This window comes from Oratosquilla oratoria, chromosome 26 (genome assembly GCF_046742065.1).
Source record: "Oratosquilla oratoria isolate Oo_2021 chromosome 26, ASM4674206v1, whole genome shotgun sequence".
Taxonomy (NCBI): Eukaryota; Metazoa; Arthropoda; class Malacostraca; order Stomatopoda; family Squillidae; genus Oratosquilla; species Oratosquilla oratoria.
The window spans coordinates 4,948,229-4,962,135 of record NC_134802.1 but is presented as its reverse complement, the minus strand read 5'-3'; the positions used below and the strand labels follow the sequence as shown (position 1 = coordinate 4,962,135).

The following is a 13,907-nucleotide window of genomic DNA, read 5'->3' as shown; positions in this document are numbered from 1 at the left end:
TGATTGTGCTTTCCTAGATCTACAAAAAGGTTTTGATAAAGTGCCACATAGAAAACTATCATGAAAACTGAAAACCATGGGAGGGGTACAAGGTAAACTACTGGAATGGAGGAAGGATTTGCTGCACGGAAGAAAAATGAGAGTACAACCACTCCTTGTTTAACGACCTACTCAGTTAACGACAATGCGGAGTAATGACGGGTTTTATGACAGACCAATATTCGTTTAACATAAATCTCCTGAAGTTATGACGTCCTGTACGATAAGTTGGCTGAGGCAAATTTGTATGTTATAAATGAACTTGTACGGTGGATATTAGCTGTGAGGTAAAGTGTTCTGAAGCTTAGGTCTACATTACCATCCTGCAAGCTTGAAAAACTACCTGAGGTACAGTATATACTGGTATTGATAAATTTTTAGTTTCGACCATGGGCGCAATATAGCAATAGAAAATTAATTACTAATTTTGTAAATTATAATGTATCAACGTAATATGCAATTTTGTGAGCGGAAATAAAAAACAAAAAGGTGCTAAAACAGATTTCGTAAGTAACGAAGTCGTGTCGGATGAATGGTATGCCATGTTTGTTATGATAGATGCCGACGTCGAAGAAATGAAAGGATGATAAATTCATCTAACCTAAACTAAACTAACCTAACCTGTGTTTAATAAATCATTACCTGCAAATTAAATGTCATCCGGCTCATCCTCATTGTCGTCGTCGTGAGAGACGTTGGCGGGCTTTTCAACCACTCTCTCAGCTTGCGAGGTATGCAAAGTTCTTGCAGCTTGAAGGAATGCATGTATCTCCACTCCATAACATTCCTTCAAGAAAATATACCTGGCGAGGTACTGTCGGAAGTACCGAGGCCGACAATTGACAGAAGACAAGATGGTGTCCCGATCCTATGCTACCGACTTCGTTCATTAGCATATTTGCTTGTAGCAAGGTATTTTTTATTTTCATTTCCGCCCACAAAATTGCATATTACGTTGATACATTTTAATTTACAAAATTAATAATTAATTTTCTATTGCTATATTGCGCCCATGGTCGAAACTAAAAAAATACCCCGGTATTTAATATGGAATGTCAGCATACGCGGATTTGGTCATACACTGTAATTTCATGAAACTTAACCACTGCATTATTTGAGGGCTTTCTGTACTATCAAAACAGTAAATAAAGCTTTAATGTACTGTATAAAAGAGGGAAAATACACAAAAATAAAGATACATGTATTGCTGGACATTGTACATACAGTACATGTACATATATGTATACACTTTCGCTTAACGACCAATTCGGTTAACGACAGCGACGCTGGTCCCAATTGTCATCGTTAAACGAGGAGTGGTTGTAGTGCTCAGAGATAACGCTTCTACTTGGGAAGAGGTGATTTGTGGAGTTCCATGGGGATTGGTACTGGCTCCAATAAGGTTTGCTATTTATGTAAATGACATGGACGAGGGTGTGGACAATTACATGAACTTCTTTGCAGATGATGCAAAATTGTTTGTTTAAAAAAGTGAGCAGTGAAATAGACTGAGTTGCTGCACAGAGAGATCTGAACAAAATTTGGGAATGGAGTCAGAAGTGAGAAGCACACTTCAACATCAAGAAATGTAGTATAATGGAATGTGGAAAAAAAAAGTAAAAACAGGATATCAGCAGGACAATATAAAATTGGTGAAAAGGATGTAAAGAAAGTGGGATTAGAAAAAAGACCTGGAAGTAATCATCAAAAGGACATGACCCATGATAAACAGATAAACAAAATTGTTGGAGAAACCTACAACTTGCTGAGGTCAATAAAGGTGCCATTTACTTACTTGGACGAAGAAATGGTGAAGAAAATACAAGTCACACTGATATGACCAAGACTGAAGTATGCAGTGACACTATGGTCACCCAGTACCAAAAAGAATTTAAGGAAAATTGAAAGAATCCAAAGAGCAACTACAAAGATAGACACCCACATTTTCAGAGCTGTCATACATAGAGAGACTGTCAAAACTAGAGTTGCCCTGGAACAAAGAAGAGAATGAGGAGATTTCTTGAGCATCTATAGAAGCATGAGAAGTACAGAAGTCCTTGATAGAGAAGACTTAATAAAATGGGATATGAGAAATACAAGTGGACATGAAAACTCTAAAAGGACAGTTATAGAAGAGACCTGAAAAAGAACAGCTTTCCCCGCAGAATTGTAGATATATGGAACAAACTCAACAATATGAGTGTGCAAAAACCATACATGAATTTAACCCCTTCCATACGGTGCCGCACACGTAGGCGTCATGGGGAGCGAGTGTATTCGCGAGGCTGCCATATCGGCGTCTTGATTATATTTATTGTAGTCGCCCCTCCATAATGACATTCTTTCTAATTCTTTTGTAATCGCATTTTCTATGGTTATCAAAATTCACGGGTGAAGAGAGAACGATCGATATAAGCGGTGACTATATTTTATGATGCGAGTATTATTACGACACGTCGTACGGCTGGCATTGGCTGCTGCCACCGAGATCTAAGTCCATGACGCCTACGTGTGCGGCACCGTATGGAAGGGGTTAAAGACTCGTATACCTTACATAACAGACTGGCCAGGCAATAGTCCTGACATAAACCCAATAGAAAACCTGTGGAACCACATTAAACAAGACCTGCAGGGTAAAGATACGAGCTCTGTGCCCAAGCTCGAGGCAGCCATTCACCAATCCTGGGCTAGTATAACCCCTGCACATCTTGACAAGTACACCACTTCCATTCCAAACCGCCTTCATGAAATCATTTCATGTAAAGGCCACCCATCAAAGTATTAGAGGTACGAAATGAGCTTTTGTTTATTGATTTATGACTCATTCATTCTAATCACTCATTCTTGCTAACCGTTCGTACTTCCTTGTTGAGCACTGTATGTATGTATGTATGTATGTATATATATATATATATATATATATACACACACACACATATATATATAAAACATATACCATATACTAAAGGTTTTCCCCCTTACAAGGGAGGTAGCCAAAAAACAAAGTCATAAAAACCACTCCCACCCATTCCATCCCCAACATACTCCACTCCCATCCACCCTCTGCCCTCCCTCTTATCTTGGCACTTCCTAGATGACAGGTCATCCCTGCATCTCACCCACTGCCCTGGGTCAGGAGCAGTGTTGCAAGACACTGCACATCCACAGCAAGACCTCTTCATTAAATTGGCAACCCCCCCATCTCCATCCCCTCATGGAGAAAAGGAGAAGACAGGGAGAAATCCCTTTGGGCTGCATAAATTTATTTTATACACATACTCCCTCACCTATCCCCCACCCACTCCCCCTCATGCATCACAGTATCATCAATACACAACCATTCTCCATTCACCCCTATATTCTGTCCTCTCCCATCCTTCCTCAACAGAACTTACTTACTCTTACTCTGCTGAATCTTGAACCTCAGGTATATTCTGGTCTGCCAACAGTAAAAAAAAAAAAAAAAAAAAAAAAATTATATATATATATGTATATATTATGTATATATTATATATATATACATATATATATGTATATATTATATATATATTATATATATATGTATATATTATACATATAACTTAAACCCACTCTCAGAGAAAGATAAGCCGAGATAGAGTAAACCGTATATACAGAGTAAACCATATATACAGAGGAGAAAGCTACAAAAAGGGAACAAGGTAAACCTCAAGTCACGTGACCTGAGTGGGGTCAGATGTTTTGTCCTCTGGAGATGAATTTATTTGCTGCCAAACTAGTAATGGCATCTGATGACCATTGACCTTTGGACGTGTTGTAATTTGGTAACTGTTTTATTAATGAGGACTCAATAAAAAAAAAAAATAAACTACAATTTGATTTATATACAGTGGCTGCATTCTTCCAATCTATTCTGTGATCTATTTGGGTAACTGAATGTGATCCTAATTTGATTACTAGGTAGTAATTTTGAGGTAGCATGTATTGATTCATTATATGGAAGTTTGATGTTTGATTTATCCCAAATTTTGTATTGGAGTTAGTAGTTCTGAAATAACTGGCTTTAGCTTTACTGAAGGCTTTAGTCAAAAACCAGTCTGGGTAACCTATTCTTAGTAACTGGGTGTGTACCAATTCAATAATTTAGCATGTAACATTAAATTTAAAGTAGAATGGGAAATTGAAGGAAGAATACCTTTCCTTGACATATTAGTGATCAGATGTCCAGACCATTTGTCTTTTCAGTAAACAGGAAGCCTACTCATACGGGCAGTTATTTACATTTTTTCAGCAATCATCTGGATAATATAAAATACAGTGTTGCCTTGAGCCTTAATTCAAGAGCTCTCAGGATTTGCAGCCTGGAATTTCTCAACTCAGAAATTGAATCAGTATGCACTCTAATACAAAATTTGTCAAGGATAAATCAAACATCAAACTTCCATATAATGAATCAATACATGCAGCATCAAAATTATTACCTAGTAATGAAATTAGGATCACATTCAGTTACCCAAATAGTATTTTTAAAAGTGGTAAATGTCCATCACAGAACACCTAGTAATGAAAACCCTGGAGTATATAAAATACCATGTCTCGATTGTGATAGTGTACTGGGGACAAATGGGACATGATCTACCTACTAGGATAAAAGAACATAAATATTTGTTAAATACGGCCAAGAAAACTCAGCTGTGTTCCTCCATTCAAGTCTTTTAGATCACAGAATAGTTTGGAAGAATGCAGCCACAGTATATAAATCACATTGTAGTTTTGAAAGAAAAATTATTGAGTCCTCATTAATAACACAGTTCCCAAATTACAACACATCCAAAGGTCAATGGTCATCAGATGCCATTACTAGCTTAGCAGTAAATAAATTAATCTCCAGAGGACAAAACATCTGACCTCACTCAGGGCATGTGACTTTTGGGTTACCTAGTTTCCTCTTTGTAGCTTTCTCCTCTGTATGTATCTATTTACCTAGTTGTATTTTGTGGGAAGGGGAGCTATGCTCGTGGTGTCCCGCCATTGTACCTCGCAGTGTCTAGTTTGCTTTTAAACTCATGAATGGTTTTTGCTCATACTATTTCATTATCCAGTTTGTTCCAAGTGTCCAAAACTCTATGTGGAAAACTGTTTTTCTTCAGTTCTCTTCTATAGCTATGTTTTTTTTATTTTCTTTCCATGTCCCCTTGTGTTCCTCTTGTCCCAGTTAAGTAAGTCCTCTCTATCAAGTATCTCTGTGCCTTTCATGATTCTGTAGATGGTCAGTAGGTCACCTCTCTGTCTTCTTTGCTCCAGTGTCAGTAACTCCAGTTTAGCCAATCTCTCCTCGTATGATAGGTTTGCAAGTGCAGATGCCATTTTTGTTGCTGCTCTGTGGATTCTTTCTATTTTCTTTATATTCTTTTTGGTACTGGGGGACCACAATGTCGCCGCATACTCTAGTCTAGGCCTTATCAATGTAACTTATGTTTTTTTTATCATGTCTTTGTCCAAGTATGCAAATGCCACTTTTATTGATCTTAGCAAGTTGTAAGTCTCCCTGACAATTTTGTTAATCTGTTTATCATAGGACAAGTCGTTCGTGATGATTACTCCCAAATCTTTTTCGGACCCTACTTTCTTTACTTCCTTGGTTCCAATTGTATATTTTCCTTATATTCTGTTTTTGCTTTTTCCAAACTCCATTATGCTACACTTCTTAGTATTAAAGTCCACTTCCCATTCCTGACTCCAGTTCCATACCCTATTCAGGTCTTCTTGCAGTGCTTCACAGTCCTTATCAGTTTCTACTTTCCTTAACAGTTTGGCGTCTTCAGCAATGAAGCTCATGTAACAGTTCACATCCTCGTCCATGTCATTCATATAGATAGCAAACCTATGTGTACTTGTCTATGTACCCATATGTAACTGCTGAAGAGGACCACAGCTAGTGGTCGAAATATATGGTTTATTCTGTATCTCAGCTTATCTTTCTCGGAGAGTGGATTTAAGTTTTATTTTACTCATGTGCTACGAAATCTATGTTACTTGATATATATATACATATACAATCAGTCTCTTGGTGAGTCCCTATACCACAACTGACTAGGCCTATCATCCTGCTACTATACATCCATTACAAACTACTATATCTTGGCCTAAAAGCTGCATATAGTATTCAATTACACCAACTACCGTATATACTCGTAGTTGGCCAAAAAATCTGGAATTTTCCATACACCTCATGTATAGGTCGAGTGGTTTGTTTTTGTATTTGGTGCTGTGAGCATTCCACTGTCTTAATGCTTTGAAGTAGCATGGCTTGCCTGGTATAGCAATTGATTATTATGGTTTTTTCACTTCATTAATTCTGATGTATTTTGGTTTATGTTTTTTTCAAGTTCACTGATTTTAATATTCAATAAGTTTCACTGAAATTGCCATTTCAGCTGAGTGAAAAACTTGAACAGATTACCAAGTAAAGTACGGTATTCGGAATAAACTGGCTAGGCGTGTTTCATTAGAAACAATTTTAACCAACACTCAGAGTTAGTCTTGTAATCTCAACTGTGCGGATGATCAGGCTAATGATAATGTGGAGGAGAAAGATGATGTTGATGTTCCTACGGCTGATGAAGTTGATCCGTATGACGATACTCGACACAGAAGTGAGTGGGAGGAGCTGTTTGGTGGTGAAGATGACGACAGTAAGGAAAACGATTTTGGTGGATTTTAGTTAAAATATTTAGGATTATACCATGTGTCACTGTAACAGTAACAAGTTGGCAATACTGAACAGTTTGTTTTCGTGATGGTGAGATCCATGCATTGTTTTGGTAATGGTAACAATAACATATACCATATAGAAAACTAAATTTGGGTAAATTTTTAGTTTCGACCATGGGCGCAATATAGCAATAAAAATTGATTATTAATTTTGTAAATTATAATCAACGTAATATGCAATTTTGTGAATGGAAATAAAAAAACAAAAAAGGTGCTAAAACATTTCATAAGTAACGAAGTCGTGTCGGACGAATGGTACGCCATATTTGTTATAATAGATGCCGACATCGAAGAAATGAAAGGATGATAAATTCGTCTAACCTAAACTAATCTAACCTGTGTTTAATAAATCATTACCTGCAAATTAAATGTCATCCGGCTCGTCCTCGTTGGTGTCGTCGTGAGAGACGTTGGCGGGCTTTTCAACCACTCTCTCAGCTTGCTGGGTATACAAAGTTCTTGCAGCTTGAAGGAATGCATGTATCTCCGCTCCATAACATTCCTTCAAGAAAATGTACCTGGCGAGGTACTGTCGGAAGCACCGAGGCCGTCAATTGACAGACAAGATGGCGTTCCGATCCTATGCTACCGACTTCGTTCATTAGCATATTTGCTTGTAGCAAGGTACTTTTTATTTTCACTTCCGCCCACAAAATTGCATATTACGTTGATATATTTTAATTTATAAAATTAATAATTAATTTTCTATTTCTATATTGCGCCCATGGTCGAAACTGAAAAAAAACAAAATTAATTTGAGAATATCACAGCATTTTGTTAGTTTTTTAAACAACTATGGGTACTATGATAGTATACATGATATAATAAGCTCGCCTGTGCTAAGAATTTTAACAAACAGGTAAAACCACAGTATGGGGTTACTGTATCTAGAAGGAATTTTACATGTTTTAGTACGTACCGTGTATTTTATGTCCCCATTGTTTACTGGCAGTAGGTAAATATTTTGATTTCTGAACCTAAAGAAAAGGTAAGAGTTCTTCCTAGCCTTTCTTGTCATGTCTGGATTTCAACCTAACAAGATTATTACTTGTGTATAGGTCGACCCCTAGGTTTTGGCCTAAAAAAAATTCCTTAAGATTTTGACCTATAGACGAGTATATACAGTACTAATGCTGTTAATACACTGCTTGTGTATATTTCTGGGTTGGTGTGCCTGCAATTTTTAGGCTGCCAATACATTTCACTACACTGAATGAACCTAGCTGTTGTAGCATGGGCCTGGTATCCAACCAGGTGAGTAATCCAGAAGAGCAAGACCAGAAAGTTTGGACATAATGATGATCAAACTCGTGGATCTGTAATGTGTTACTGATGTTCCCAATGACTTCTTTTTGAAAAGAATTACTTCACAATAAATAAGTCTTTTGAGGAAAAAGAAAAAAGGTAAACCAGATTATGATAAAAAAAAAAAAAAAAACATTAGTAAGAACATATGAAGAATGTAAGAGACCATTAGGCTTACATTAGGCAGTTCCATGTCCATTACCACCTTTTCTAACCTTTTCTTAAAACAATCTATAGTTTCAGCACTCACTACATGGTTACTAAGTCTGTTCCATTCATTGACCACTATAGGTACGCCAGATCTTGCCTATTTCCTCCTTAAATCTAAATTTATCCAATGTAAATCCATTACTGCGAGTCCTGCCATGTCTTAATATGATGACCTTGTTTGTACCACCCTTGTTAAAGCCATCCACTTGAACACCTCTAGATCACCCCACACTCTACGTCTTTCCAGGGAATGTAAATTAAGGTGCCTAAGCCTGTCCTCATAAGGTAAATTTCCGAGCCCATGCATCACTTAGGTCATTCTCCTCTGCACTATCCATTCTTAAGGTTGGAGACCAAAAATGTACTGTGCAATCAAGGATGGGTCTGATGTCAGATTGTATTTGATAATTACTTCTGCACTTTTATTCACAACCGTCCTAGCAATGAAACTTAATGCTCTTAACTCTATTCCTAAATGCTAATGCACTGTTTCCTAGTCAGGAATCAACAGAACTCCCATGTCTCTCAGACTCATGCTCAATTTCTCTAAAAAAGTGCTAAACTGGATCTGCTTTCAGGGTTGCTGGGTTTTGTGGATTACATTTAACACATTGCACTTTGAGATATTTAAGTCCATTTGCCATTTCACTGACCATGTGAACAATTAGTTAAGACATTCCTACAAAATCTAAATGTCTTCTTCTGACATTATTAGGCATCCTATTTTAGTGTCATCTACATACTACCATCATTATTAATCCCACTAACCAAGTCGTTTATATATTGAACAATAAGGAACCCAAAACCGATCCCTGGGGAACTCCACTAGAAACCCATTTAAATTTTACACCATGGTAACTATAAACCTTGTCGCGGTTGTTTCTGAAGACTATAGAATGTAATTTAAAGAAAATACTATCTCCTAAACGAATAAGAGAAGAACACTAATCACAGAAACCTCATGCCGAAAATATGATTAATTCTATGGCTGCTCATTTACGATGACATTCGGATATTTACTATATCTTACGGTAACTTCACTGGATTTATCCATTAGTGTTTTCAGTGACAAAGGTCTTCCTCACCAACATCAATTAGCAAAGTAACATATTTACACAATCTGACGTAATAATTGTCACTATCCATGCAATTGATTACATTTGTAACATTCAAACACATGCTGTCACGAGCCATCTAAGCTTGCCGACCAGCAATATACTTCTAACCACAACTTCGATTGCAAATTTCTCACATAGATTCCAATAATAGTAGGTGGGAAGTAGGATAGCCGATTCGCTGGTTCTCTAACGTTACTTTTTGTGCGTTTCATCTAACACCCGTCTACAGTCTATTCACTCCTCAATCAAGAAATCTCTGTTGATGTACGTCGTACAGTCCCACTAATTTGGTAGTACTGCTGCTGGGCTACCTCCACTCCCGCGCTCAGCCTCCCGTTTAAAAAAAATATTCAGTACATTGTACCTTTTCCACTTTTCTCAACTATTATGTAAGATAGCCCGATTTGCTATATTGCAATAGAACAATGAAGGGTTATACTACAATATTACTACATTATGACACGGAAAGGTGGAGGGAGGAAGGAAAAGGGAGAGTGGGAGGGATATAGTACGGCTTATACCTCCAGATTGAAGTTTTTCACGGCTTGTTAAATTCAATGGAATGTTTCTATCTTTTAATGTTGCTTCATTATATACTCAATACAATATATTGATATAGACAATGTTAATTACGTCGATATCTGAAATGTCGACATTTTGTCGCAGTCGACACTGTCTTTTCGACATAGTATTCACCGTGGTCTTTGGATCACATGTTGGACTCGTGATCGACAGCTATTTTCCTCCCAGAAGAGAGCTCAGAGCTCGAATGACCGATCTATGGGTAATGCTGTGACCTTACACGCACACACACACACCCATCTCCCCGTCCCCTAGAGTTGGAGTAGGGACGGGGAGATGTAAAATCCAAGAACGCCATCGTGTTCACGACATAATTATCTAATACATACATACATACATACATACATATACCAAGGCTTTTTCCCCCTTACATCCCTGAATACACTCCACACCCCTCCACCCTCCCTCTTATCTTAGCACCTCCTGAATGACGGGTCATCCCTGCACCTTGTCCACTGCCCTGGGTCAGAAGCAGTGTCGCAAGACACAGCACATCCACAGCAAGGCCGCTTCATTAAATCGGCGACCCCCCCTCTCCGTCCCCCCATTGCATAAAATGAGAGGACGGGGAGAAATCCCTTCGGGCTGCGTCAAATTTTGCTCACACATACTACCACCCGCCCATTCCACCTCATGCTATCACAACATCATCCATATACAACCATTCTCCATTCACCCCTGTCTTCTGCCCTCACAGTAACACTTAACACTAAGGTTTAATGGTTAATAGGCTTGGAGGGTTCGGACGAGGTCTCGTTTGGAGAAGGTCCAGAGTGAAGGCCTCATCAAGCGTCGTGGCTGTGGGCGAAGAGCCACAGGAGGGAATGAGGCGACTTGCTGGCGGCTTACTGGAGCGAACTAGTCCCGAGGCGGCTTACTGGAGCGAACTAGTCCCGAGGCAGCTTGCTGGAGAGGACTGGTCCCGAGGCTGCTTGCTGGAGAGAACTGGTCCCGAGGCAGCTTGCTGGAGAGAACTGCTGCTTGGAGTGGAGAGTTGCTTGAAGAGGTTGTATCCTGGAGTGAACTTGCGACATGCGACTTGCTAGATAAGACCACCCGCTTGCGCGGGATCGGATTTTGTGGGAGGGGAAGAAGGTCTGTAAGAAAATGAAAAGATAGTAGTCGTGTATAAAAGAGGGTTTCTGCCACCGGGCGATTAGGGATATTTATTTCATGGCGTCGTGGCTTTGGATGTATGGGCAGGAGACTTGGGGTTGGAGACTGGGATTGGTGTGTAACCGTGAGGTTACGTGAAATATCTATTCTTCTTATCCTCATCCAACAAAGTTAGAAAATGAGTAGGAGGTTTAGTCTTAGGGAAAGATAGAGTTATTGGATATAATTTTAGTGGTAGGTAAACTGAAATGAGAAGATGTAGTAGGAGAGAAAGTTGGAAATGAAAAAAAAATCAGTAGAAGAAAAAGTTGTAGTTGTTTGTGCATGTAGTTGTGTTAGTTTTGTTTGCGGTATGGTTTTGTGTGTATTCTACACATAGGGGGTTGATGCCTCCAACGTTTATGCTTATAGCCTGACAATTAATGGGCTACATGCAATATCATCATTATTATTATCATTATTGTTGTTAGATTATCATTATTATTGTTGTTATCACCAGTGAAAGCTAGTGAAGGGATGCATTATTGATAAGTACGGCTATACATGTCTTATCGTGTACACCGCACGTGGGAGGGGCGCAGCTGACAGATAGTCTGTACGGTGTGGTCTAGGTGTAATGTGTTGTATTAGGTGTTTGTGTCTGTCGTGCAGTTTTTCTAGGTGTCTCGTGTGAAGTTTGTGTTTGTGTTGGTTGAGTGGACGGATGTTGGAAACTCGGTGTAGGGACTCAGCGATTCTGAAGTCGCTCCATCGCGAACCCGTGATGGACTTGACAGCGGCATTCTGAACTGCTCGTCTCGGCTGTTCTGTTCTGTTCTTTTTTAATTAGGGAGTGAAGCTCCCACGGGCTTTAAGTGTGAGCCCGTTTGGAGGGTGATTTGACTTATGAGTGTGTGTGGGTTTAACCACACACACTCATACATTCACAAGATGTGCATACGTATATGATATGCGTATGCACATCTCGGTGAATGCACCCTTCCTAATGTGAACTGTGTATGCAGTGGTTAGTGTATTGGTAACAATTGGTGTAATAAATTTTTAAAAGGGGAGGTGATTCAATGTATGAGTATGCGTGGTTTGGCCACGCCCACTCATACATTTACCGGATGTGCATGCTATGTGAAATACGCATGCACATCTCGGTGAATTCACCCTTCCTGACATGAACGGAGTACAAGTGAAATAGGTATAAAAATGTAAAGGGGGGGCTGACACTCCACCAGCCGACGCAGTTCGTAATCGCTTAAGTGGCTGCATAGGCGGAACACAAGACCTTTAGATGTTGTCGGAGGCCCTCTCCTCAGAAAAGCAGTTGCGGGGCAATGCTTGAGGTAGTGGTCAAGGGTGGCTTCTGGGTGGCGGCAGTGGCGACATCGTCTTTCTTCTGGCGTGGAGTTGGTCTTTATTTGCCAGAAACAACGGTCCTCCAACCTCAGACGGAAGAGCAGAGTTTCCACTTTTCTTGGTGTGGAGCGAGGAAGTACAAGGGGCTCGTAGTCTGTGACTGCCCTGTACCACCTCGCCCTTTCTGATACCTCTGCCTCCAGTCTGTGCTGAAGGAACCGTTGTACCTGGTTAAAAGCCCTGGTGCGTATGCGCAACTGATTTCTGCTGAGAGGGACGACAACATCGACTTCGGGTCTTTGGCACGCCGCTTCTGCTGCGGCGTCGGCTAGCTCGTTTCCTGGGACGCCTACATGGCTTGGCACCCAGTTGAGCGTAACACTCCTGCCTTGCTGATGTAGCTTCAGCAGGAGTGCTAGGATGGAGGTCAGTAGGCGTACATTGTCGCTGGGCTGTGTCGTATCTAAGCTGCCTAGCAGAGACTGTGAGTCCGTGTGGATCACCACAGGACCAGCTCGAGATATTAGAGCATGCTCTAACGCTCCTTGGACCGCTATGGCCTCAGCTTGGAGAGTGGACGCATGATCAGATACTCTCCTGCCGAAGGTCAAACCATCCGTCACGAAGGCAGGCCCCGCACTACGGGGCCTGTTGGGGTCCACGGAACCATCCGTATAATAGACCGCCATTCCAGGTGTTGACAGTGCGCGGATGCCTTGTAGGGCCTGCGCTCGTACTCTTTCCTGGTTACATAACTTCTTCTTACTGGGAAGCTTAGTGACAACGAAGGTTGCAGGTATCGACAGCCATGGAGGTGGGGGCTTGAACTCTGGATGTGGAGAGTCCCTACCCTTCTCAAGGAGAACGCTGGTGAGCTCGAAGGAGTCCAGAAGTCCAGCCGCCTGTGATAGCCAGGTATCGGAGTGGATAAGAGTACCCACCCGTCCCAGAGCTATCACAAGGCTCTGACTCAGCTCAGTTATCCTGGGGCTCTGGACTATCTTAGCAAGAAAGTCGACCTCCAGCCTTCTGACCCGTGACGTTAATGAAGACAATGAAGCCTCCATCTGGAGGTTAACAGTCTTGGTCCAAGGTTGAGCTCCCAGAATAATCCTTGCTGCGGCAGTTTGGCAAGGCTCCAGGTCTTCAAGTTTGGCAGTCGCCACATTTATGAGAGCTGGGGCAGCGTAGTCCACCAAGCTGCGAACTGCTTGCACATAGAATGTGCGAAGGACCTGATGCGTGGCACCAAGTGCCTTCCCCGTCATTGCTTTCATGACTGTGGTTCTTGCCTTCAGTCTCTCCTTGAGATAGGCTAGTTCCTTCTGAAAGGTGAGACTCCCATCAATCCAGACCACCAGGTACTGAAACTGGTGAACCCAGTCCAGCATAAAGTTCTGGATGGTGAGGTGCTTCCCTTCTCTCCAAACAACGCTG

The 13,907-nt window shown here is 40.6% G+C and overlaps 1 protein-coding gene across 2 annotated transcripts in view; it reads right to left on the bottom strand.

Annotated features, from left to right (window-relative positions):
- LOC143039179 (uncharacterized) overlaps nt 1–9,731 on the bottom strand; it is a 387,022-nt gene extending 377,291 nt beyond the window's left edge. For both annotated transcript variants that reach the window (XM_076209036.1, XM_076209037.1), the window contains exon 1: nt 9,560–9,731. The gene's annotated coding sequence lies outside the window, so the exon portion shown is untranslated. The remainder of the gene's footprint in view (nt 1–9,559) is intronic.
- Between the last annotated feature and the right edge of the window lie 4,176 nt (nt 9,732–13,907).